The sequence below is a fragment of the Aegilops tauschii genome, chromosome 3 (genome assembly GCF_002575655.3).
Source record: "Aegilops tauschii subsp. strangulata cultivar AL8/78 chromosome 3, Aet v6.0, whole genome shotgun sequence".
NCBI classification, from domain to species: Eukaryota; Viridiplantae; Streptophyta; class Magnoliopsida; order Poales; family Poaceae; genus Aegilops; species Aegilops tauschii.
Genome location: NC_053037.3, coordinates 507,232,464 through 507,238,463, shown reverse-complemented (window position 1 = coordinate 507,238,463; position 6,000 = coordinate 507,232,464).

The window sequence follows — 6,000 nt, the reverse complement described above, 5'->3', positions numbered from 1 at the left end:
TCATCATCAAGACGATCCTAAGAGCCTTGGATGGAAAGTATGATACCGTGTGCACATTGATCCAAATGATGCCCAATTACAAAGATCTCAAGCCAATGGAAGTCATTGGTAGAATTGTTGCTCATGAGATGTCACTCAAGGATAAAGAAGAGCTTCACAACAAGTCTTGTGGTCCTTACAAAGCTTCATGTGATGCTCCTACATCATCAAGTGAGAAACAAGTCTTCAATGAAGAGTTGAGCCTAATGGTGAAGAACTTCAACAAGTTCTACAAGAGTAGAAGCAAAGAGAGAAGTCACAAGTCAAGGTCCTACAATGACAAAAGATCTTCTAATCGTGCTCGCAATTGCTACAATTGTGGAAGACCCGGACACTACTTTAGTGAGTGTACGACTCCCTACAAAAGAAGAGAAGAATCACCTCCAAGAGAAAGAAGGAGTAGAGATGATCGTTATGAACGAAGATTCTCTCGCAGAAGCAAGGATTCGGAAAGGAAGGACAAGTCATCAAAGAGCTACACAAAATGAAGACATCAAGCTCATATTGGTGAGTGGGTATCCGGTTCCGACTCCGACAACTACTCTGAGAGAAGTTATCACTCTGACTCCGAATATACTCAAGATGAAGGTGTTGCCGGTCTTGCACTTGTGTCATCCAACTCCTATGACATATTTGATTTACCAAATGAAGGGATTGGAAGATGCTTCATGGCTAAAGGCCCCAAGGTATCACACCCCGAGTACGTTGATTTCAATAGTGATGAAGATGATTTGCTAGGTGATGATGATTTACTTGTTGACAACTCTAGTGATGAAAACTATGATGAAATTGCTATTAATCATGCTAATCAAGATAAAACGAATGACGATGATAAGAAGGAGATTGAGCGTCTAACTAAAGAACTAAACACTCTTAAGTTAGCTCATGAAACTACTTTAGATGATCATCGAGAGCTTTTAAAGACTCATGAGAAGCTACGCTTTGAAAAGCTCAATCTAGAGCAAGAGCATGAGTTCTTACAAGCAATCAATGATGATCTTCGTAAGAAAAGTTCTTCTTACATTGCCAAGCATTTACTCTTGTCTACTTACATGCCACAAGTAAAATCTAGCGATAAGAGCAAGAAAGATTCTTCTTCTAGTAGTAACAATAATCATGTTAAATCCAATATTGTTGCTTCTAGTAGTTCTCTTGATTCCACTAATGATTCTCTTAGCCAAGTTACACTTGAGCAAGAAAATAGCTTATTGAAGGGAATTATAGAGAAAGGTGTTTACAAGAGCCTTGCCAGAAGTAAACAATTTGAGGAAATTGTACGCAAGCAAGGAAGGCACCGGAAGAATCAAGGTGTTGGTTTTGAACGCAAGTTCAATGCCAATGGAGTTGAGTGGGAAGAAGATCAATACCCCAAGACGAAGTTTGTTCCTCAACAAGAGAAGTATGATCCCACTTCTTTCAAAGGAACACAAGCTCAAGACGATCTTCCGCCACAAGACCACAAGCTAAAAGGCAAGGACAAGCTTCAAGAGGAGATTGATGCATTTGAAGAAGCTCCTAAGGCCTTGGTCAAGTGGGTTCCCAAGACTACATAAAGTTCTACTTCATCAAGTACGACTACAACTCCAAGGATTCCCATCAAGATGATGTGGATCCCGAAGAAGAAGAACTAGAGAGTTCTTGAGGGTGACTCCGCCAACATACTTCACTCATATTCTTTTGGCAAGGACAAGTGCGAACAACTTCCACATCTTGCACTAGTTCAAGGAGTCACAAACCCTCTTGTTGGTAAGACAAGGGACAAGGTAACCTAATACTTTAATGGACAACATCATGTGTGAATTTCACTCTATGTCTATGGATATCCTTGTGTGTTCCTTGTGGGACTAACCCATGTAGGTATTGAAAGTGCAACTCACTCCAAATGATCTACATCAACATTGAGCATCTACATCTTCAACACCTACATGAAGTCATCATCGACAAAATCCAAGGTTAGTTCATCCCTCTTAGGGGGGATATCACATCTTGGTGGAGCTTTACTCTAAGAATTGAGCTAAAGCAACTCTAATGGTGTGAACACAACAATGCTTTATGTCAAAGTAGTACCCCCACTTGTGCTTAAACGATGAGTATGACCTATGAACAAATGTTCTCATTTGACTCCTAAGTCAATATACTCATATATAGATGACCTAGTCATCGCCAACTGCTTGATAGATGCTAGAGTGTTTGTGCATGCTTTGCCACATATTTCATTTGTTATCTTATTGTGTGAGCATGTTGGTTGCATATTTTTTCCATTCGAGGACATCCATTTGTTGCTTTGCTTGCTTGCCTTTTTTTTGCCAAATGGATGGACAAGAATGCCTAAGAACTCCCTCTAGCTATCTATGCTTTTCTCGTCTCAAACTCTATTCATGCTACATCACAAAGTTTGAACAAGTCGAATTCGGACCCTCCGGGTGAGGAGCACTCGAAGTCACCAATACGTCAAGGGCTCAACTTCCAAAACCTCTTAGTGCATTTCGGTCTGACCGATCCATCCCATTCGGTCATACCGAGTTCATTAAGTTGATCTAGGTTTTAATCTCGGTGCAACTGATTTGAACCCTTCGGTCACACCAACAGAGTCTAAATATATATACCCACGGGCTGAAAATTTGGAAATTTCTCCAAACGCTTCGTCCGCGCATGTCCAGCTCCACCGACTCGAGGTCTCTGGATCATCTCCTCGTCGCCCACGACCTCCTGCCGCTGGTGTTCACCATCGTCAATGGGAATCTTCGCCGCCATTGTCGCCGTAGTGGGTTCATCATCAAGCTAGGGTATGAACTCAACACTTTGTGCTTTCTACACTCCGATTCTTAGCACAAAGACAATGCCATGATTCTTTCCACGATTTAAATAGTCCTATCCAATCAAAACTTCCTCTAGATTAGTTTTGATCCAAAAAACTTAGGGTTAGGTTTCCGCCGAACTCATCTCGGACCGACCGATCTAAAATATTTGGTCTCACCGATTCGGCCCAGCCCATTGCATATGTACTACTCGGTCTGACCGAAGTGTACAAATCGGTGTGACCGAGTCTACTTTCTCAGTAAAACCCTAGCATCTCGGAGTCACCGAACCGTGTCTCGGTCTGACCGATTTCACATGTTTAGACTCTAAAGCTGCTTTTGTGTCACCGAGTTTGTCATATCGGTAGCTCCGAAATGCTTTCTGCAGAAAACTAAAATTAACTTTTTGAGTCATTCCTTTTGCCAAAATAGTTGTGCTTTGTGATGCTCATCCACTCTATCTGTACCCATCTGTTCACAGGGTCAGTTTCAGCCATGTCAGACCAGAGTGACAGTCAGAACAAGTCAGAGGAGCACCAGAATCTCAGTGAGGGCACCAGTCCCTCAAGCAGCTATGATGATGGAAGCAGAAGCACACCCAGCAATCTGCCTAAGGCTGCTACTAGGCAGAAAAAGAAAAGAACCTCAGATTCTGAAGATGAGGATTATATTGCTGATGAAGAGGTCACTTCCAAGAAGAAGTTGATCAAGAAAGAGCAAGTTGCTGCTGCTGCTGGCATCAAGCCAGGAATGAAAGTAGTGGCTCCAGCCAGAAGAGTGCCTATGTCTAAAGTCAGAGCATCAACTCAAGAAACCATGAAGTTCACTTTGGAACAATCTGATGAGGATGAGACTGCTGGAAAGAAGAAGAGAGCAAGAACCACAACTACAGAGGTTTTTGGAAGACCTACCATGGTTGAGAATGCAGAAAAAAGGAAGATGAGGCTGCTAGAGGCAAGAAGAGAAAGGAAAGGGTCAAAAAGACCATGGCTAGAGTTATTGGAAAGCCTTCTATGATGAAGGAGTCTGATGAGGAAGAAGAAGAAGAAGAAGATGTTGCACCAGCTCCCAAGTCACAGAAACTTATGGGAGATGCAATCAAGTCAGGGGCTGCCCCATCCAAGCACAAGACTGCTCCCAAGACAGCTCCAAAGCAGACTGCACCTAACAGAAGTACAAGAAACATTCCTGCTGCAGAGAAGAACAAGGCCCGAGTGCCTGAAGTTGAAGAAGAGGATGAGCCCCAAGTGCTCAGAAAACTCAAGCCCAAGATATCTGATCATGATGACAGCCATCCTGTTGCTGAGAACATGAAGTTGAGAAAGGATGCAGGACCCAGACTATGGAGGCAATCTGATCCATATGCAACCAGGAGAAGGACTACTGTGGACTATAGGTTTCACACTAAGGAACAGCAGGACTTCTATGAAACAGTCCTCCACTCCTCCTGGACAAGAAGCCTATTGTTTGTGATATGAAATGGGTCGACTGGACCTACATTGATGACAATAAAAACTATTTCCCTGGAGTGCATGAGAGCTTCAGACTGAATGGAGTTGACAATTTTGTGGGTCAGAAACTGACCAAATGGAATGATGAGTTGATAATGCAGTTCTATTCCACAAGCCATTTTTACCCAGATGGCAAGATTATCTAGATGACCGAGGGTACTAGGTACCAATCTTCCATTGCTGAGTGGGCAAAGCTGATCAATGCTCCAGAAGAGACTGAGGATGACACTGATGTCTATGCAAAGCCCAAGAAAGACCACAACTCCATGGCAAATATGTACAAGGAGATACCTGACAAAGCCTTGGAGACTCACAAGCTTGGCTCAGTGTACTATTTGTTGTCTGGATTGGCCACCATGAACACTATATTGAGGCACACATTGTTGCCCAAGTCAGGAGATCATAGGATGATCAGAGGCCACTCCATCAACTTGCTTCAAATGTTTGATGTGCCTCGGAAATTCAAAGTGATGAGTTTGATAGTTGAGACAGTGAAGAGGACTGCAGCTGGTCAGAAGAGATCATGTGGCTATGCCCCACACATTCAGATGCTCATCAACTCCAAGATGGGCACAAGCACATATCTGCTAGACAAAGAGTACCTTCCCTTGAGGCTAGACTTTGAGGACAACATAGTGGTCATGGATGCCTCACATCCTACATCTGTAGAGGCTCAGGAGAAGAGAGAGAAGGCACAGGCAGAAAAAGCTTCCAAGATTCCAGATGCCTTAGCTGCACATCTCAAGACCAAGTAGGATCAGCTCAGCTATCTGCTTGAAGCATCAATGAGAATTGAGAAAGGACTAGCTACCCTGACTCAAAACCAAGAGAGTCTTGAGAGAATCATTGAGACAAAAATTTATGATCTTGACTTGAAGGTCACAGAGATTCAGACAGCAGTTGAGCAACTCCAAGAAGAAGCAGGGGAGAGGAGAGGAAGATCTACCACAGATTCTTATCAGAGGGTGCCTAGAGCACAAAGGTCTGCAGCACTGCCAGTCAGTGACACAAGGGCCACAACTTCAGCACCTGCAGCCACAGCCTCAGTTGCCCCTCCAGTGGCAACCCCTCCAGTTCCTCAGACATCAGCGGAAGTCTTCGTAGATGCTGTTCTCTCCACGCCATCTTCGCACTCCGGAGCTCCCGGAGATCGTGCTTAGAGTGCCGTATAGCACTATGCATTTTCGAGCTTTTTGGTAACTTGTTGCCAAAGGGGGAGAAAGTGTATAGATCATAGGCTTCGAGAGAGTGTGTGTTTTGCTTCTTATTTGTCTCTCTTGCTACTTATTTGCTTGTGTTTGCTACTTATTTGTGCTTGTGTGTGAGATACTCTTATGATCATGTGGTTGATCATATTATGCTTTAATATGCGTGATTGAATGATGCTATCTTATCATTTGTGTATGATCAATCATATTTGTCTTGGTGATGAGTGCATGTTATTTACATTCTATCATTTTGAGCGCTCCACCAAGATGTATGTGACATGGAAGAGTAACCCATGATCCTAATCGATTGTGCATTTGCATTCAAAAGCAATTCATAAATAATGCACAAATTTAGGGGGAGCTCTTGCTTATCACATACTTCTCAAAGCGACGATATATTTCATTCTTATTATCATTTGTCGAAGCTTTGATCTATATGTTGTC